Below are 21,986 nucleotides of genomic sequence, written 5' to 3' on the forward strand. Positions count from 1 at the left end.
ATTTTGGAAGCTCAGTATTTTCCTCATGGCTCGTTGTCTTGGTAGAAAGCAGTTGCTAATGTTTCCTTCAAGTCTCTGAAAATATATTTCTAACATGTATTGTGTTTTGTTCTTTTTTCTTTAGCTCTTTACAGACTGAAGATCTTTCAGTTAGTGGGTCTCAGCACCATCAGCTGGTACTGCTTAAAGGGATGCCATGGTAAGATTCACTGCAAAGCATGGGTGGAGATAAAAAGGTGAGTATGGTGCTTAAATGTGAGCCAGAGAAGTGGGTGATGAGGCAGGAACTACAAACCCTTTTAGGGGAGGAAACAGGGCAAGGACCTTATGAAGACTTTAGGTTTTTTCAATGAATTGGGACTTCTGTTCATGTAAGTAGTTTTTATGACTCAGTATTTTGAGGTAAGGTTACAGCCTGGACTATCTAAAATAAACGCATCTTGGAGCAGTTCAATATTGAGAAGCTGATGATATTTTAAGTTTTTCTTCCCCAGATTCATAATTTATTATTGGAAAGTATTAATTACTCCTCTGCCACCAACCATCCAAGTGCTGAGACATGCTTAGGAGATACAGGTGAGAAAAAAACTCGAGACTCAAAATTATGTATGTGTTGCCTTCAGAAAGAAATTAGGGGAGAGATATGTGTGATATCCTAAAAGGTACTAATAACAGAGAAAAAAACCATTTGTTTCTCCTGATGTATTAAAGGGTTTTGTCTAAGTATCAGATACTTATTAAAGCTTAGTTTATGTGAAGGTAAACTGCAGTCAGACTCAAATTCTCGTACTTATGACGTGACACAGTGAAAAGTTGGGACTGTGACGTAAGAGCAAGGAAATCCTGTCACTCAGTTCCATTTGGAATGCTCTCACCTAGTGCTGTGCTTACAGCAGAGAGTGCAGTCCTGGGGGTGGGATGGTTGTGTCTCACAATCAGGTGCCATTTCATGACCACCTTCCATCATGTATCAGCCTGGGGTTATGGAGGGCACAGGCAAAATCAGGGCACTCACATCCAGTTGCTGCGGCAGCTGATCCTGTGAGGCCTGCCTGTTGCAAAGGCCAAAACCAGCTTCCCCACCTCTCTTCCCGTGGGGGACAAAGCCAGTGGTGTTGGAGGCACGTCCTGCAGGCTGAGCACTGCACGGGAGCCGTCACCTCGCACGGCCAGCACGCACCACACGCTGAGCCCCCACGGGAATGGGCTCGGGAGGCAGAGCTCCTCACCAGCTCAGCCTGCAAAGGCAGAGAGCTGCCCTGCCGAGTTCTGGGACAGCACTCCTGTGGCTTGGGCACCGCTAGCATTTCACCCGGCTGTGAACCTAGGGCAGCTCATGGCCTGCCTCTTCCAGAGCACTGGGAGGCTTTCAGGTGTTGGAAGGGTTTGTGAAAGCACAATAACTGCAGAGGCCAGCAGTCAGGTTTTACCTTTTCCACGGTAGTTACACCAGCTCCTTTTCTGGGAAAACATTGCACAGGTTGGGGCTTTGCTGGAGAATACTTATAGATCTCCCCTTAGCCTAAATGTATGAATTATATTCAAATAGCACAGGAATAGCTTGTCCATAAATTCTGGTTAACAACAGCCATGAATATTATCTCATCAGTTATACTTCCCTCCCTGCCTATGTTCCCCGGTAGCTTGCAAAAGCTATCACCATAAAATTTAGGGTGGGATTTAACATTGGAATTTGGGCTCCTTAATGTGAAAGGAGGCTTTGAAAATCTCTGTCTTAGCAAACACCAGCTAATAATAATGATAACAATAATAGAGATAAGCTGATTCATATCTCCCCACCCAAAATATTTATATAATGAATTATTTAATTGTATTTTATCTTCTGATGAGTGGGTTGGTAGCCTTTGCTTTGCGACAGACCCGGAGGAGCTATCGTGCAGTCTGATGCCAAGAATATGTGTTATTTCGTATTCTGTTATTTGCTTTGTGTTTAAGGTGTTGAGAGGAAATTCCCCAGCAATCAGCCCTAAGTGGTTTTGCAGTGAGCAAGTCTTTCAGTGCTTGAACATCACTTAGTAGAGGAGGGGGGAAAGAAAAAAATCCCTTTATTTGCTTTTTGTAATTCAGAAATTTGCCATATATCTAAAGAAAAGCGTTTAAAAAAAAAAAAGGCAAGCCCAAACATTTGAGTGTACCCAAATTAATTCTCGTGTCACTTCATCTGCCTAATTGGGCCTAAAAATAGCCTGTGGGAAGGAGGACCAGCAGCCTTGAATGTCTGAAGCAATTTGTATCAATTATTTCCCAGGCAAGTGAAAGCCCTTGCCTGAGTGCCTCCATTAGCCAGGTGTCAGAGCTCTGTGTTTTCATTCCAGGCTTTTCTCTGGGAACGAGGTGTGTGCACACCAAAAAGCACCACGGAGGAACTGGAGCCTTGGCAGGACCAGGAGGGTGCCCAGAGCAGCTCTGCAAGGAAAGTGAGTGCCTTCACTCCTCTGTCATCACCAGTCCCTGAGAGCCATCACCACCCACCAACAGTTCCTTGAGATAAGGCCGAGCCAGCTGGGAGAAGAAAGCCTTTGATATTCCTGCCTTGCTGAGTAAGTATGCCATAACAATAATACTTTGAACTTTTACAGCACCTTTTCATACCAGGGGCTGAGTGCTCCACAAACATTCATTCCCCAAGCCTCGTACCGCCCATTTGAGGAAACCTTTTTTTCTTTTTCATTGTACCACTCTCTCAGGCCAGACCTTCCAAAGAGCTCAGTGCCCATTTTGCTGGCACCAGAGAAATTGTTTCCTTTGTGTTGCCTTAGATACCTGTGGCCAATATCCATCATGTTTACCCAGCTCCTGCCCCAAAATGCTTACTGCTAGACTTCTCAGGTCTGCAAAAATTGAGCTAAAAAACTTGTGAACTGCTTTGTCTCCTGCTGATAACCCTCAGAGCTCCCCCATGAGAACTTTTTTGACAAATCAAAATTCCATCAACCCTCCACCCTGTTTTAGTCAGACCCTTCTGTTGTCTGTAGCCAGATTTCTTTTTAGCTGATGTAAAACCTTACCAAAAAAAAAAAAGTAGATGCATTTGTTTTGTTCATCAGAGGTATTTTCTGTGATGCTCTTTTGTTTGGAAACCGAGCAAGAACCTACTTGTCTCAGACAGAGACATACAATAGATAAATAAAAAGAGAGATGCTGCATCCCAGATAGGCATTGTCTTGTGCTGTGCTACTTCAGGCAACAGGATTAAACTTTGATTTTCATCTCCTGTCTGCATTCTCAGTGAGAAAATACAGTCAAGGCCAATTTTGTAGTTGATCTATCTCTATGGAAAGTTGATTCCAAAGTGGTGCCAAATGTCAGTGAAGAACAGGTCAGGTTTTCACAGTAACATCAAGAGAATCTTCCAGGGAGAGTGAGCTAAGAGTGCACTCTGCAGCCCAGAGGAAAATATAGGTGCCATGCAGTCCCTGGTGCATTTGGGGAGTACACACATTTTATTTTCTCAAAGGACATCACCTGTACAAGCATTCACAGCTTTCATCTCTACCCCTGCCCCTTGTCTGGCCAGAGCATCCAAAGGGTAAAGCCTTTACATGGGATACAGCGTTTGAGTCCTGCTCCAAAGTCAAACAATCCTCTGATGCCTTCAGCTCTTATGTCCCCTAATGCAAGAATATCAATAAATCCCCTTGGTCTGTTTAATTCTGGGGCAAGGTAGCTATGTGAGCTGGAAATACAGCTAACAGCTTATTTCTCTTCCTAAAGTATGCCAGAGTCTTTGGCCATTCAAATCCCATGAATCTGAGGCAAGTAATTCATACACTTGTTGCAGCGACCCTGATTGCTGAAAATTGGAATGTAAACTTCAAACATAGGGTTGCTTATCCAAGCCAAGTTTCTAATCTTTTGAGATTTGCCCATCACAAATCATAAGTGCAAAGTGGAAAAATGGGGGAAATCTGGAGTGATGGAGCCTAGCTAAAAGCTATCAAATACATCATCTCTTCAAGTAAGGCTGGAATAGCATGGAAAGAGCCTGATATAACATGGAATATAGCCTGCTGATCAGTTGAACTTCCTTTAACATGTATCCCTGGGAAAAGAGAGAGACACTAAAGCCTAAATGTGGAAAAAAAATTAAAAGAGAGAGAGACAGGCAGAAGCAGCAGAACTGTTTGAACAGTCTTTGAACTGCTTGAAAGATATGCCCCTCACCTCACTTCCTTAACTTTCCCTGTAAGCCAACAGCTGCATTCCTCACAGCTCATGTCTGGAGCGGGCCCACGGAGGTGGCTGCACACCTAGGAACAACACTGGCACTGACAGGGGGGTGCAGGGAAGGTGCAAATCTTTTGCCATGTGTGTAGGTATGTAATCACTTAGCAGATAATCTCAGATTCTGTAAAGACAGTCATTCATTTTAAAACAAAGGTGACTGCTGCCAGGAAACTGATCAGTTTATAATTTAGCTTTAGCTCTCAAAAAGTCCTCACCATTAAAGATTTGTGTAAATCAGAATAGCCCCACCTTCCTTTCAACCCAGAGCATCCATGTCATCTGACTGAGCTTCTCTGTCACTGTCACCACAGTGTGACTGTCCTCCCTCTGAACGAGCCGTGCATCAATAAGGCAGTGGAAGGTGAAATGATAGAAATCAATCTGCCTCTCATTAGTGGGATGAATAGAAGTGCTCTGGGGAGAGGGATCGATGAGTGGGTGAGGAGATGTGTTAGGAACTGGTTAAAAGAGTGATTGAAGAAGGATGTTAATACTTTTTTTCAGATAGTTTGGAATAAGCTTTGGAGGACTTTTGGATAATGGTGTCTCAAGTGAACAGCGTCACCTACACTCCAAGTATAAACACTGCTTGATAAAACGAGCTCAGGGGAGATGTTTCATGTGAGGCAGGTGCCTTTATGTTTTTAGAGATTTCAGAGAGTTTTCAAGTAAGAACTACACATTTTCCTATAATGAGCATGGGTGTTTGTAGTTTGCGCTGGAACTGAGCCACTGAACACACACAAATATTCTGTAGGCATAAGATATGTGTGTATTTATGTTTGCCTGTGCTCAGGCACACGCAAGCCCACACAAATAGCAGGAGAGCCACTTATACATATTTATTTCCCTTTTTTCTACTAGGTAGCATATTCATTGCTGCATTTGTAGCCCAAATACTCACAAGGAGGAAAAAGTCGTTTCCCTATAAGCAGAAATAGAGATGAGGAAATGTTTCACTCTGGATGCAGTGAGCATAAAGTGTGGTATTGAAGCAGTTCTGGAACAGACAGTGTGGACACAAGAAGAGATCTTTTCCCAGGCCTGAGCACCTTGCATTTCTCACAACACAAATATGGCATTGCTGCTTCTGGGATCGTGGCCAGCTCATTGCAGTGCAGCACTCCAGAGGGAGGCAAGGCAATTTGCCACAACACCTTTTCCATCTTGCTGCCTCACTCAACTGCTGCTGTTACAGATGGCCAACATTTGTGTCTTAAACATTTATCCTGCAAAACAGAGACTTGTATGAAAAGTATTTGGTGCACCAAAATATTTTCCTTAAGTTTAAATTTTCATCTTGTCTCGCTCTTCAGGAAACATTTTCAAATTTTAGATGTTGTTTTTTCTCCTTTTTGTCATCTTCCTTCCGTCTCACACTCTGTTTTCTGAACACAGTAGGTATTTGCCAATGTTGAAGGGTTTGGTGGGAGGGTAATTTTCTCCTTTTTGTTCCCACTTATTTTATTTTTCCAGTTATTCAAGGCTTTACCTATATTGTTAGTGTAGTGCATTAAAAGTTTGGCTAGCACAGGATCTCAGCTTCCTATCACACCTCTCAATGAAATAAGTACAAGGCAAAAGATTATATTAGAATCATCTTTTTTTTCTCCTTTATCTGAAGATTGTAAGATTGCTAAATAGATGTAAAAATACTAAGCATTTCTTAAAATTTTGACATTGAAGTTTTCCATGCAGTCAGTGGCAGATGGAAACTATTACTGGGAAAGAAACAGAAGCGAAAAGTTTTACAAATATTTTGGGTAAAGGAATACAATTTGTCTCAATTTGAATTCTGAAATATAAACGACTTGAAAATTAAATGAGTATTTAGAAAACTCCACTTGTTGTCTCTGTGCCTTGTACATGCAAGTTGAGGGCAGGGTCTAGATGGGCTTTGGCTGAAAAGCAGCGCTTCAAGTTCACAAGACACCAAGAAACCTCATCTCTTCACACTCAGGTTACTTCCCGAGATCAGACCAAGACATGGAGCTTTCAAACTCTTGGTGAGCTGAAATTTCTGAGAACATTTTCTTACGAATGCAGCAGAACATGTTGCTCCTAAAACAAAGCCTGTCTGCTCAGAGCTCCGGATTCCTAGGCCTGCAGCAGTCCTCAAGGAATCAAGATGTACATGTTTTTCTGCTGAGTGTATTTGAGATGTCCCAGTTTATTTTTGACAGGACTTGTTGCCAGGCTCAGTGTCAGCATCTAGAAATCGAGATGAGATCCTTCAGCACAGTGAATCTGTATTTTACATCTTGACTGTTTCAAAAAAAAAAGCCTGGAGTGGGTGGACTTTGCACCACTCTGCTTCAGGTAGCCAAGATTCTGTTTAAAGATTATATTAGAGGTTTTGACTGATTTCAAGGCTCACCCTGAATCCTACTTGTGTCTCATGCTTTTTGCTTGTGGGTTCAGCATTTTGTCGTGACCTCTGATCCTGCAGAGGTACTATGAGAAAAGGGATGGGTTCTGCCTGTCCTTCCAAGAGGTTTGTAATATTAAGGAAAAGCTTGTTACAAGAAAGAGAATATACAGGGATGACAAGTAATTACTCTCAGAATATAAACCAGGTGTTTATTCCCATGCAGAGAAGTGGATCAGCTGTTTCACCAGGAAGGGTCAGGTTTTTATGTGTGTCTTCCTATGACATCCATGGGCACTGTTCCTTGGGAGCAGTTCTAGAAAGCTGCTGTTGCATTTCTGAGCGTCTGAATGATGGTTACACCGCCACGTGTGCAAATAGCCGCTGCTGCCAGGATTTTATCATTTGTGGCTGTTATCAGAAGGTGATGGTTTTGGGCCATCCATGTGAAAGATGGGAAAGGCTGCCAGGGGTCTGGCTCTCCCCGTGGTTGCACCCAAGCCCCCAAGAGCAGCGGGGCTGGGGGGAGGAGCACAGGGTGGTGGTCACCCTGGTTATCCCACTGGGAGCGGGAACGGCAGCAGCAGCTTGGCCACGGAGCAACGCTGGAGGAAACGCAGAACAATCGGCAGGGAAATCCAACCCAAAATAACAAGCTGGCCTTCACGAAAAGGAAAGGTCACTGTTTGAAAGCCACTATTTGAGAGCTGGGAGGGGTTAAAAAAGAGTGAGCGGAGGCGACTCAATGCCTCTGCAGCTCCAAAGAATTCCTTTTTTATAAGGAAAACAATGCAGGAGAACAATGTGGATACTTGCAGCGCTTTCGAGGCAGTAGATTTTTTTCCTTATAGAAAATAAATTGGAACTGCTTCCATAAACAAGAGGCATTGGCTACAGAAGAAAGCGGGAGCTTTTGTGGAGATTTAAAAATAACCAAAAGTAAGGAGCGCGCTGGCAAAGCGTTCTGTTTTCTCAGCATCACACGGAAAACAGCCTCAGAGACTGAGGAAGAGAAAGGCTACGAAAGCAGATTGGGAGACATAATGTGGTAAACTTCAGATCTGCCAGATTTTGTTTTGGGAGCCAATGTTTGATGATAGGTTACCTCATGATGGGAATTGGATTGCAGTCTTTGCCAGCTCTTTACCCAAACATCTAAAATCTTTCAAAACGTTTTTCTACAGCAGACAGGCTTATTCCAACAAATTATATTACCATGTGCTGTGTCCTAACTCAGTCTGGTTCTTAGAGCTGCCCATAACTGAATAGTCATGAATTCCAGACAAACATCATGGTTTGCTGCACTCATGCTTAACTGGCAAATAAATTTACCACACAAACAAAGCTCACTCAACCCCCACAATGCATTAACCTCAGCAGCTTTAACTTTTTTAAGGCATTTACTTAACTGTTGGGGTTCTTTTTTCAGTTCATAAAGATAAAGCGATGTTGGTGGTGTTATCTGATTCCTGACCTCTCTAATTACACTAGTGCTAGCATATCCTCTGCTGCTGCAGAGGGTTTTTCTACTGGGAAAGCTTATTTCATTTTTCTGAATGAAAATAAGCTGCCCGGTATGCCCAAGTACGCAGCAGTAAAACACTTGCTTTGGTGTTGGAGAATTTGGTGCCTAAAGGTAGGGGTTTTGTTTTGTTTTGTTTTATTTTATTTTATTTTATTTTATTTTATTTTATTTTATTTTATTTTATTTTATTTTATTTTAGCATAGATGAGTCTCCAATGACTTAATAGTCACAACAATGTCAATATTACAGCCAAAAAGTCTTTATCAGATAGGTGTTGAGGAAAAAAATACACTGATATTTCTGTGCTGGCACACATCTCTAGCTGGGAAACAGCAGAGGAGCTGTACTGTACAGCTGTTAGCAGAAAATTTGGGAAGAACTGCTCTGGTGAAATTTGGGATTCAAGCTGAGGGTTCATCAGTGGTGATGTTAACACTGTCAGAATGGCTCACTCACTCTCTACCAGGCTGGTGTGGCCTCAAAGGCTTCCCCTGCTGATGGCAGTGTGTGAAGTCTCTGCTGAGCAGGCAGTGGCATCCCCCCAGAACACCTCCTCACAGCAGGGATGGAGATGGACCAAGCCCAGCGCATGGAAATGGATCTCTCCAGCTGAACACTCAGTGAAGTGACCAGAGACCGTGCTCAGCATGAACCAGGTGACCTTCTCCAGGTCATGATTCTTGCACCTTCAGAGCCACAGTATCACTGAGCTTTTTGTTCCCCAGGCTTTCAATCACCTCTCCACCAGGCAAATACTCCCCTGGGAGGCTGCTGTGCCCTGTGCACTGGAGAGCCTGGCAGGTGACCCCATTGGTGAGAGGAGGGCAGCTGCAAGCAGGCAGCCACCAGGAAAAGATGGGAGTTTCAGTGGTTTCTGAAGCCTGAGCAATGGGGAGCTGCCCTGAGCTAAGCAGGAGTTAAGCACAGTCATGCAGAGGCCTGGCTGTCATGATTTAAGGTCGCTTAGTGAATATCTCTAAGAGTAGGATTATAGACCATTGTGCAGGAGAAAAAGAACTCTTATGTAAGACATGACCTGGGAGGCATCATGCCAGGCTATGCCTTCCAGATTTGGAAGGATTCAGTGTTTTGTATGGCATGATGGAGAGTTTTGAAAAATAAGCTTTCCTCTTTGGTGCAGGTCAGATGGGTGATACCTGGCAGCTTGTGCACTGCCACTGTGTTAACCTGTGTGCCTCTCCTTCCCTCCCTGCTCCACAGGCACAACCAGAGAGCAGCAGGGAGAGGTGGGTTAGTCCTGGAGGATTCAGGAGCTCGGTGTGAGCTCTGAGCCTGCAGCTCCAAGCTGCAGCAGTACCCAAGGTCTGCACACACGCGCGTACAGGTACTCTCAGAAACATGGGCTGTCCTGACTGGGACCTCAGGAACTGGCAGTGCCAGCTTGGAGAACAAGAGTCACTCCCAGCCTTTTCTTTTGCCTACATTTGCAGTGTTCAGTCAGTTTAATTACTGCTGGGCCTTTGCCCATTATGGTGTGAAATGCTTCAGGAGCTAAAGGGGGAAAAGAAGTTGGGGGAAAAATAGGACCAAACTGTGGTCTACACCTCCGGAGGAAGAAGGCATCTGTCAGGACAAACCCTTAAGAGAAATGGGATAAAGAATACTGGTTTACTAAATCTTTTGTATCTGTAGGTAGTTCAAAGATGTCTCACAGTCCTTCCCATTAGAAAGGCAAAGGAAGAACAGAAAAGCGCTCGGCCCAACCCATTGAAAGCAGCAGCACCTTTGTGTTCTGTAGTGTGGCAGGCATTCATAGGCTGGCGTTTTTCTTTGGCATCTACCACTGGAAGAGGAAAGTTCTTTGCAAGGTGATAGTTCCAGCCTTGTATTGAAATGTGAGCAAAGAGGAACTTTCTCAGTTGGATTTGGGTTTATTCACAGCACTTGTAAACAGTGTTACCGTGAAGATAACACGTGCAGGGAGTGTGCCCTGGGTTTACCACAAGTGATAAAGGATTTTGGGACAGGGACAAGGCAGTTTCCCCTTCAACATACTGGTTTTTTTTTCTCAAAGAATTATGTGAGAGCAGAAAAGTTGCAATGGCATTGCAGTTCCCTGCACAGAAAATAACCAAGGAGGTGAAACACGGCCAAGTGGTGCCATTCACCTGCACCACAACTGGGACCATCAGTGAAGTGACAAGGACTGAGCAGCTCCTCCCTTTAGCAAACACAGCAGTAATGTCAACCAGGATCACCCTTTTCCACACCACTGGCATACAGCCAGGTCTTGTGAGCCACAACACCCCCTGCTCTGGGGTGGTCACTGCTCACTGATCACAGTGAAAACAAACTTGTCTACAGGCACTCTGCAAAATTTCCACCTTAGACGCCACTGAAGCTCAGCTTTGGCTTTCAGGCATCTCCCCTGCAAGCCATCTCTTGTGTCATTTCTGCAGGGGATACATTGTTAATTAATTACTTCCATTTTTTTTGTAATTTCCAAAGAATATCAGTTGACTTTTACAGCCTCTTCAGTGCTCCCCAAGCTTCACACCACACCTAATTGCCTGTTTTCACTGCCTGAAGGTCTTTTCTGACCTGAATGATTCTATGAATTTGGTCCATACTTCAGCTTAAGGGAAAAGCTACACGTTGATTGCATTTTGGAGAAAAAGATGTGAACGTCCACGTGTAAATTTATCTTGTGTTTTGTCTTCCAGGTTCACTCGTATTGTAATTTGCAAATGGCAGAGCCGTGTTGCTCTTTATTAAAAACAATAGCACTCTCAAAATTTTGATGGAGGTGAGGATGGCCGGGGCCGTGATTCTGAAAAATAACTCCCACATCTTCCCCGGGGCCTGGGCAGAGACAGGTGGAGCTCGGAGTGCCCCCGATCCTCCCGCGGGTATCGGCGTCCGCAGCGCCTTCGGGAGGGGATCTGCGGCACAGCTCCTTCCTCCAGAGGCTGGGCTCAGCCTGCAGTTTCCAGCAGGGTAATCACCTTTCCAAGGCAATACAAACACTTCCCAAGAGCAGCTGGTGAAGATGGCTCAGAAGCAATGACAAGAATGCCCTGAAAAGTTTGGTCCATCAATCCAGCTTCCAGGCATGGTAGGGAACACACAGCTTTAGATAAAACATCAAACGCTCTATATTTTATTCTTTGTGTTTGTCTGTGCTCCCATTCTGATCACCCCTTGAATTATTATTTTTCAAAAAAGGCATCTAGGAGAGATGACATCATGTTTATTCAGGGGGAGCCATCATTTCCATCTGTTTAAAATACACCAGGTGTGTTTTAAGCCCTGCAAACACACCGAGAGCTCCAGAGTTTGTAGTGCAGTTTTCTGCAGCGCTGATTTATTCTATTTTACAGTAACCATGCCCTGAGGTACCAGGTAGGCTCAATACCAGGAGCAGGAGTAGCAGACCTGAAAGATGCTTTGGGTAGAGCCCAGCCAGGTTTTAGGCAGCCTGCAAAGGCTGGCCTTGCAGTACAAACCGGTCTGCTGTTGCCATCTGCTGGAAAAATCCCTAATGGATATTTCCAAAAGTGGGGAGGAGTATCTGCTCCTGTCACAGAACTACTGGGGGCTTTTGCCCTCTAGCTCTGTGTGATCTGCCCAAGAACAACGTGTGCACCAGGCTGTTACCACTCTCTGCGCGGTGAAGCGCCTTCAGCCAAGGTCAGTGTAAGAGCAAAACAATCCTTCCAATAAAAGCCTGCTACTAGAGAGGCAAAAAATTATCCTTGCAAAGGAATTCCTCTTTCTTCTCCCTTACAACTCCCCAGTTTCGTCACACCATAGAATGGTTTGGGTTGGAAGGGACCTTAAAAACAACCTTGTTCCATCCCCTGTCTCCTGGCCAGGGTCACCTTCCCCTCGGCCAGGTTGCTTTGCTGTTCCTCCAGATCTGTCACCCGAGCTGAGCTATCCCCATTCCACACATGTTCACACAGAGACCACACAAACTTTGACACAAGTCCTACAGATCCTATTCATCCCTACACATCAAATCTAGAATTTATTTCTTTCTACACCCTTTGCACTTATTTCTTTCTCAAACTGTCACGCCCATAAAAGTATTTCTGCGCCCTACTCCTATGTGATTTTTAGGGGTATTGGATATCATTTCCTTTTCCCTCAGATATCTTTTCTTCTTAGCAGGAGTCTTCAAAATCCTTTCCTCCTCCTAAAGGCTCTGCAGCTCTTCATTCTGGAGAAGGTAAGAGCACATATTATGTGGCACAGGGAAATCCCTTCTCGCTTGCAGCAGCCTGAAGCCATACAGGCTGATGTTTGCCACAGGCATTCTTAGCTCTGTGTCATCAGGCCCCAGTCTGATCTGCGAGGTGTAATTGCCATGGCATTAAATCCTTCGCTAGTGGCCAATCACCCCCAGCCCACTGGATTACACGGCCAGGAGCAGGGGGTGACAAGGGCAGGAAGGGTCTAGGAATCCTGGCGGCTGCTGCTGCTGCCGCTGCTGCTGCTGCTGCCAGGGCTTTAAAGTGTCCTGCTTAAAGAAGGAGTCCATGGGCTGTGAATCCTTGCCCAGCAGAGCTGAGAATAGCAGGACCAGGGACTGTGCTGTCTCTAAGCTACACTTACACTGCCTAAAAGGTGTCCTGCAGTGTGCCTTGGATCTCCAGCACAAGGGATGTTGAGGGCATAAAGGCTGGCCGGGGTGACAGGGACTGTTTCAGGCAGCACAGGGAATTGGTGCCACTTGGCCTGGTGGAGAAGGTGTGACAAGGGGTTAGCCCAGAGCCAAGGCACCATTGGCCGTGGCCATAGGGCTCCGGCTGGCTCAGCGTGGGGACAGAGACAACCTGCACCTTTACAAACCTGTTTGTTATTTAAAGGGCCTCTATTAGCCTTCGCTAGCAGAATTAAGCATCTTCCCTTTCAAAACTCCTGTACACAGACCCCTAGCATCTACTGTGGCCTGGAGGGCTTCTAGCATGGGAGAGGAAAGAGTCTGCATCCTGTGCCATCCCTGCTCTTACTTGATGTGGAAATTGTAATGATATTATTGAGGCGTGTCCTCAGAGCGTCTCCTATTGCCTTGCCATTCGTGAAGCCCGAGGCTGGCTTGTCCTAGCTTAGCTTTGTGATGTGGAGGAGCTGAACTGCCAAGTGATACGGAATTAGGTATTCTCTGTGGAGTGACATCCTGTAAAATTTCTGTCCCAGAAATTCTGTCATTATGGCAGCAGGGGAAGGAAATCCTCTCTTCACAGGTGCCAATTCATCTGTGAAACTCATCCTGGCAGGACAGCATGAAGACTGAAGGTGTAAGAAAATGTGGAGTCACATGGAGAATCTGACAGGAGCATCCAACGCACGAGTTTTGCTTGGATTTAAACTCAGAAGTTGTAAGGAATTTGGGAATGAGATGGGATATTTCAGAAGAAGAGGAAGGAGGAGAAGAAGAAGTTCTTACAGTCCTGGCAAAATCTTTTGTTCTAGCTAATAAAAGAAGTTAGTATAAAAATAAAAAAAAAAAGTGGCGATTTTTCATTTCCTTCAATAATATATTCATTGGTGGTGTATGCTGTGTTATTTTCTACTTTGGTATTATGAACTCTGTGCAATTTGTTTTTTGAGTGAAGCTGACTTTATGGATGGCTTGGTTTGTATTTGAGGTAGGATTAATTTCAGTAGGTTTCTGTAATAGATTTCTGGTACGTATTACTGGGATTTTGGTGTTGTTGATTGCGTGTGTAAACGTAGAGATTTGGTAGGGCTGGCTCGGGTGCTGGAGTTTTGGGTGGTAATTGATTAGATGGCTTTTGTTAGATGCAGTTTTTAATTTTTGAAAGGGTTTTTTTTACTGTAGCGGATTTAGGGTGGTTTTTAAGAAATGACTGTATTGTTTTATGTTGTTTGTAGATGGTGTATGCTAAGGGCTATGGTGTGCTTCTCGAACGTGATGGTTTTAGTGTTCCCAAGTTCCGATTTATTTGTGTTGGACGAGTTTTTTTGGTTTTATTTTTGGGGACGGGCATTTCTATGTTGGGTTTTTATAGGCAATATTTTTTTAATTTGGGTAGTGATATTTTTTAGTATTTTAATAGTTTAGATTTTTAATTTTTATGCTTTTAATGATTTTTTTTAAATTTCTGAGAACTTTTATAGATGATTGGTTATTACTTGTGAGTTAGCATACAGGTAGAGCTTTGGGGGCTTTTTGTAGTAATGTTTAGAGTCAGTAGTGCAGTTTTGAATTGACTGAGTTGGTTTGGTTTTTGGGGTGGTTTTTTTTGTTGTTTTTTGTTTTGGTTTTTTTTTGTTTGTTTGTTTGTTTGGGGGGTTTTTTTGGGTGTTTGTTTTTATTGGCAGTTATTTCATTTTCAGTGTGTATTTTGAGTTTTTTCTGTTTTTGAGATACTGGTTTAGGAGGAAGTTTAGGATTAGGATGTGTAGAGGTTTTGGGCCAGTTCTAGTGGGGGTTTTAAATTTCATTTCTAGTTGGGGCTCTTTGAGTTTTTAGCAGGGTTAAATGTTGTGGGATCTCTGTTCTGCTAGCAATAGAAACGGGTTTTGTTTGGATACGCTGCGACGGGATGAGCGCGCGCTGCGCACCGGTGCTGACCGAGGGGCAGCGTTTCTGTGGTCCTGATTTGCTAGGTAAGTGATCTTGTATGGTTTGATCCATAGTTTAAAATAAAAACAACTATAAACTTAAAAATAAATATAAAATGATAGTGGTGAACATAAATATAGAAAACAAATAGATAAATATATAAACCTATAGTGTAATGTATTATTGTAACATTGTAATCGATGAAAATTTTAGTCTATGATATAAATGCAGGAATATATAAAAATAGATTGTAAAGATAAAATGTTTCCATGTAGTTAAAATAAATTGGGGGTTTTTTGGTTTTTATTGTGCTATAGGTTTGGGTTTTCATAGATAATATAAAAATGTCAATTCACACTTATAATATGTATACCAATACTTATAAATACTTGATATAAATAAATATTAGTAAAAGAAATATCTAATAGAAAAATGATCTATCTATTATTATATTAATAGGTAATCTCATATATATAATATCGATAAGTATAATAAATAACAATTTTAAATAGAATGATGAGAAATAAAATAATTTTTAAAGTTTAAATATGATTTAAATCAAGGGGTGTCTTTGGTTTTTATTGGGTGTGAGGCAGGGTTTTCATTTCAAATAATATAAGTATTTTAGAAATGTATATCTAAATATAGAAATGTATAATAAATAGATAAAGATATATAACTGTAATTAAAATATAAATATAAACATATGTAAGTAATATGAAGAGATGTAATATAGAATATAAGTAACATTAAATGGCAATAGAAATTATAAATATCATTGTGAGTATAAATATGTAAAAATTTTTTAAGAAATTTAAATACAGTTGAAAACAAAGAAATTCTATTTGGCTTTTTCTGGGGTAGATGCAGGGGGGCTATTCTAAATAACGTCAGTGTTACAGAATGTATAAATAAATCTAAGCAGTGGAATACATGTAAAATAGGATATAAATTTATATATAATTGAAATTTACAATTACAAAGGTATAAATATTAGACAACAATATACATTATAAATAGAAATGGGAATATAAGTATGAAAAATGATAAAAATAAAGTCTATTTAAATATTGTTTAAAAGAAAGGTTGTGGGTTTTTCTCAGCTTTGTTGGGGGTAGAGGCAGGAGATTTATTTTAAATAATAGAAGTGTTACAGAAGTAAAAATCTAAACCAGAAATATATAATCAATCTATAAAGATATATAAATGAACGGAAGTAATAGCAATAGATGTAATATAGAATATGAATTTATTTAGAAATAGAAGTGTATACATGAATAGAGATCAATATTCATTTTACATCTGAATATGAATATGAAAGAATATTTTGAAAAAAAATTTAAAACTATTTCAATATTTTTTAAAAGATATTGTCAGGTGGTTTTGGGGTTTTTTTTGGGTTTTGTTTTTTTGTTGTTGTTGTTGTTTTTGTTTTTTAATCCTGTTGGGTTAGAGGCAGAGGACTTGTTTTTTCGGGGTTGTTTTTTGGCATTTATTTCGGAGGAGTTTTTGGCGGGGCTCGCCCCCGTTCTTTTTTGCCGCCTTCCCTGCCCGCTGCCCCCGCCTGGGGTGTGCGGCAGTGCTGCCACCCTGTGGGCAGAGCGCGGTACTGCAGCGGCGCAGCGGCAGGCAGCCGCCAGGCCGCCCTGTTGGGAGTGGCATGCCGCGGGTGTCGCGGACTCGCTTGACCTTCTCGATATGGCGGCGAAAAGGGCGGGCAAATCGAAGGCCCCCGGTCCGTCTAACCGAACTGCCTGTACGGAAACCCGACGCCACGGCGGCGCCGGTGGGATTTTCTGCGGCGTTTCGAGTGCCGCGGACGCGGGCTGTGCGGTCAGCGGCGCGGCGGGCGGGCGTATTTCGGCGGGTTTCCGACAGGCATCTGCGAAAACGCCTATCTCTGCTGCGGGTCCTGTCGCGGCCGCCATCTTGGGAGTGGCAGGTCGCCGATGTCGCGGACTCGCTTGACCTTCTCAATGTGGCGGCGAAAAGGGCGGGCAAATCGAAGGCCCCCGGTCCGTTTAACCGAACTGCCTGTACGGAAACCCGACGCCACGGCGGCGCCGGTGGGATTTTCTGTGGCGTTTTGAGTGCCGCGGACGCGGGCTGTGCGGTCAGCGGCGCGGCGGGCGGGCGTATTTCGGCAGGTTTCCGACAGGCATCTGCGAAAACGCCTATCTCTGCTGCGGGTCCTGTCGCGGCCGCCCTGTTGGGAGTGGCGGGTCGCCGATGTCGCGGACTCGCTTGACCTTCTCAATGTGGCGGCGAAAAGGGCGGGCAACTCGAAGGCCTCGTCCCCGGTTAGTCTGCCGCCTTGTGGACAGAGAGTGGTATTGCAGAGCCCGCGTCAGCGCCCTGCCCCTCTCCAGCCGGTGGAATAGACTGCAAAAAGGCCAGTAAGATGATATATTTCTATACAGAGACATATAAACATAGATTGTCAATATAGAAACGTGAAATTGTAGTTTAAAATAAATTGTGGAATGTTTGGATTTTATTAGGTTATTGGCTGGGGTTATCTTAAAATAATATAAATATAAAGAAGATAAAAATAGCAATCCAACTATTCAAATATATATTATGCATACCGATACCTAGAAACATTTAATATAAATAATAATAAGTAATAAAACTACCCAATATAAAAATAATTTTTTATTGTTATAATAAAAGGTCTTCTCTATAATATATATAATATCTATAAATAGAAAAAAAATTACAGAAGTAGTAGTTGTGAATATAGTTATGAATAATCAAATTATTTTAAAATCTTTAATATGGTGTAAATAAAGGGGGTCTTTGGTTTTTATTTGGTTAGAGGAAGGTAGTCTATTTTTATTAAGAGAAGTAATCTAGGAATGTATATCTAAATATAGAAATATATGAAATATGTAAAAATATATATAAATAGAACTAAATTAGAAATTTAATTTTAAATATAAATATAAGAAAGTAATCGAAGAGATGTAATATAGACTATAAATAACATTATAGGGCGATAAAAATTGTAAATTTAAATGTCACTATAAATATGAAAAATATAAATATAAAAATATATCAATGTAATTTAAAAGAAAGGGCTTTTTTTGTTTCCATTTGGTTAGGGGCAGGGTTTTTACTTTAAATAATATGATTATAGGTAGTATTGTTCTATATTTTGAAATATAGAAATATGTAATCAATATATTAATATAGATATAGAAACACAATATATATATAAATAATGGGAAGAGATGTAGTATAGAACACAAATAGCACCGTACATTAATATACATTTAAATGTAAATGTGGGTATAAATCTGAAAACCATAATCTAAAAAGCAAACTTAAATACACTTAAAAATAAACGGGTTGTTCTCGGCTTTTATTTGGGTAGAGGCAGGGTTGTTTTTTTAAATAATAGAAGTGCTACAGAAGTAAAAATCTTAAACAGAGATATGCAATGGATATACAAGCATATGTAGAAACATATTAAAAATATATATAAGTAATACAGTGGATGTAATAAGGAATGTAAATTTATAAATAAATAGAAAATATAAATCTATAAATAAAAGTTATCCATAAATATACATTTTAAACTGAAATATAATATAAATATAGAAACATATCTATTTCAATATTGTTTACAAGAAGGAGTTGTGGGGTTTTTTTGGTACTTATTCGGCTAGAGGCAGGATTTTATTTTAAAGACTGTGAATATAGATATTATTGTTTTCTATTTCTAAATCTATACAAATATATAAACAAGATTTTAAAACATAGATCGAAATAGAAATATATAACTATATAAATAATAGGAAGACAGGTAATATAGAACACAAATAACACTACATATTATTAAAAATTAGAAATGTAAATGTGAGTATTAAGATGAAAAATATAATTTTAAAAAAAAACTTTAAATACTGTTGAAAAGAAAGGGATTCCTTTTGGGTTTTTTTTTTTTTTGGGTAGAGGCAGGGGCTTCATTTGAAATAATATAATGTTTACAGAAGCAAAAAATCTTAACCAGAAATATATAATCAATAGATAAAAATATGTATAAAAACATAGAAATACATCTAAGGAATAGGAATAGATAAAATATAGAGTTTAAATTAACATCTAAATACAAATTAGAAAAATAAATTTATAAATCAACATAATACATCAATATACATGATAAATATAATTGTGAATACAAATATGAAACAATATTTTGAAGAAAAATGTAAAATATTTAAATATTTTTTTAAAGAAATTGTTGGTGGTTCAGTTGTATGTTTTTTTTTTGGTTTTTTTTTTTTTTTTTAAGCCTGTTGGGTTAGAGACAGGGGTGGGGTTTTTTTGGGGGGTTGTTTTTTGGCGTTTATTCCGGAGGAGTTTTTGGCGGGGCTCCGCCCTGTTCTTTTTCGCCGCCTTCCCTGCCCGCAGCCCCGAGGCGCGCGGCGGCCCCCGGCTGGGGTGGGCGGCAGTGCTGCCGCCCTGTGGGCAGAGCGCGGTACTGCAGCGGCGCAGCGGCAGGCAGCCGCCAGGCCGCCATGTTGGGAGTGGCATGCCGCGGGTGTCGCGGACTCGCTTGACCTTCTCGATATGGCGGCGAAAAAGCGCGGGCAAATCGAAGGCCCCCGGTCCGTCTAACCGAGTTGCCTGTACGGAAACCCGACGCCACGGCGGCGCCGGTGGGATTTTCTGTGGCGTTTCGAGTGCCCCGGACGCGGGCTGTGCGGTCAGCGGCGCGGCGGGCGGGCGGGCGTATTTGGGCGGGTCTCTGACAGGCAGCAGGGTAAACGCCTATCTCTGCCGGGGTCCTTTCGCAGCCGTCGGCTTGGGGACGGCGTGTCGCGGACGTCGCGGACGCGCTTGACCTTCTCGAGATGGGGGGCGGAAGTCGCAGTCTCCGGTAAGCCTGCTGCCTTGGGGACAGGCAGCGGTACCGCAGGCACCCCCCCGCCCCGAGCCAGCGCCCTGCCCCTCGCCGCTGGGTGCCGGGGAAGGCGGAGGGGCGGCGGGAGCGAGCGGCGGGCGGGTCGGTGTCTGTGAGGGGAGGGGTGACGGGCATTCCGGAGCGCAAAGGGACGCCGCGGCTGAGAAGAATGGCGGGGCGGGGCCGGTTTCGGCGGGCGGCGGAGGCGCGGTCGCAGCGCTCCGCGGGCCGGGGGCTGCGGGCGGGGGCGGGCGGGCGAGCGGCGTCGGAACAGGGCTGCGGCCCCCGAGCCCCGTGCGCGCCCCGCTCCGGGCGGTGGAAGCGACCGCGGGCCCGAAAATCCCGCCGGGGCGGCGCAGGAGGCGGAGCGGGGTCCCGGCGCTCCCCGCCCTTTGTGCCGCCAGCTTGGGAAGGTGAGGCGAGTCGCCCGTCCCGTCCCGTCCCGCCGCCTCCCTGTGCCGGTGAACTTGTGTGTGGCTTGGCAGGTCCGTGCCGGTTGCCGCGTCCTCGGTGGGCAGAGGGCTCTGGCCTTGGCCGGATGGGCTGGTGAGTACTGGATCAGTGGGGATGTGCTTTTATGTGTTTAGTGACCTTTACAGATTTATTCCCCAGGTTTTTTGAGTTCCTAGAATGATGGAATCATTCAGGTTGGAAGGGTCTCAACAGATCACCTCGTTCCAAGGCTGCTGCCGTGGGCAGGGACGTCTTTGCCTAGGCCAGCTTGCTCAGAGCCTCATCCCAGAGCACCAATGGACACTGAGAGGCGTGGGGCAGGCACAGCATCTCCGAGCAGCCTGTGCCAGCCAGGCGCCAGAGGAGGAAGAAAGCCATTCCCACCCGGAGCAGAGGCCGCTGCAGCTCCGTGTAGCCTTGTGTCACCGAGTGTGTGAGACGGAAAGGCCCTTGCCACGGAGGGATAGCAGCACGGAGAGATCTTTTTCGGGTAAAGCAGAGCAATGGAACGCCACAGTAGCCTTCAGTTCTTCCAGCAGGTTTGGGAAGGACTTGAAGGAGGGGAGCGGAACTGGCCGGGCGCCTGCCAGCTCTGCAGGCAGTGGGACGGAGAAGCTGCACTGATCTGTCTTCTTGCCTGAGTCTTTAGAAATGAGGCACTTTTCTGCAGCTCCTTTTCAAGCGTTACACGAAAGTTCCCCCTAGAAGTCCGAAGGGAGCTGTTTTCTTAGCAGAAGGAAGTCAGGAAGAGGCAAGGCAGGCAAAGACATCAGATAAGCCTGGGTCAAAAACTTGGCTAACCTATTTCTCCCCCTTCCTCCCAACAGCCGGTTTTGGAGCGCTCTGCAGAGATCTGCGCGGGAGGAAAAGCAGAGCCGGTCACTGAGAAGTGACGGGTGAGCTGCGGTGAGGACTGCTGCTCCCCCCGCCTTGGTGTGGGACCTCCTGAGCTCCCCTTCCCGTGGTGGCGGCGTTTCTCCTCTCATCCAGCCAAGCCAGACACCTCCGAGGTCACGAGCGGGGAAGGTTTAAGTTCCGAGATCTCCCCGGTAAGAAGCGACAGGACAAGAGGAAATGGCCTCAAGCTGCAGCAGGGAGGGCTCAGGTTGGATTCGAGGAACAATTCCTTCACTGACAGGGTGGTCAGGCACGGGAGCAGGCTGGGCGGGGAAGCCCCCATCCCCGGAGACATTTAAAGGATGTCAAGATGTGGTGTTTAGGGACCTGATTTGGGAAGGGCTCGGCAGTGCCGGGGCAGCAGCTGGGCTGATGACCTCAGAGGGCTTTTCCAACCCGAAGGATCCTATGGTTCTGGAAAGCCTTGACTGCCCTGGCTCTACCACAGCCTCTGGATGCTGACAGAGTGAGGCTGGTCATAGGCCTTGGAGGTCCCTGTCTCCCAGGGAGGGGACAAGGCAGTGTCACCTGCGGGGAGGGTCTCGTCCTCAGAGAGCAGTCAGTGGCTCCATCCCTGCCCGGGGCTCTGTGTGCAGCCTCAGGGTGGACACCTGCCCTCAGGTTTCCCTCCGGGCATCCGGGAAGAGAACCGGGTCCGTCCGTGTGACAGCTCCAGGGCTTGCAGGCTTTGGGACTTTGCAGGTGTGTGCCTCGTGACAAGGTGGCAGGGACGTGGCACTGCCTGGCAACGCCCCCGGCCTCGGATCCTTGCTGCTTTCTTCCTTATCCCATAGGGATTTACCAGCAATCCTGTGTCTTTTCTTTAAAACCGTCCTTGGGATAGCTCAAAGAGAGGGTAATTGGTCATTTCAAAGCCTACGTGTTTTACCCGTTGGCACTCAAGAGAAAAGACAGAAAGCTGCTTTGCATCCTTCTGCCTGGGAGTCACTGTGACACGGGGAGGTGAGGAGGGGGCTGGCCCGGGTCAGTCTCTGCTGAGCCTCAGCCCTGGCTGCTCCTGCTTCCAGG

At 44.3% G+C, this 21,986-nt stretch overlaps 1 long non-coding RNA gene across 1 annotated transcript; it reads left to right on the top strand.

Annotated features, from left to right (window-relative positions):
- Positions 1-384: 384 nt before the first annotated feature.
- Positions 385-12,335, top strand: LOC311154530. The gene is made up of 4 exons (XR_014616210.1): positions 385-576; positions 2,337-2,561; positions 10,827-11,218; positions 12,277-12,335. It is a non-coding gene; the product is annotated as an uncharacterized lncRNA (long non-coding RNA).
- The last annotated feature ends 9,651 nt before the right edge of the window (positions 12,336-21,986 follow it).

This window comes from Fringilla coelebs (genome assembly GCF_963513975.1).
Source record: "Fringilla coelebs genome assembly, chromosome: 6".
Lineage (NCBI taxonomy): Eukaryota > Metazoa > Chordata > Aves > Passeriformes > Fringillidae > Fringilla > Fringilla coelebs.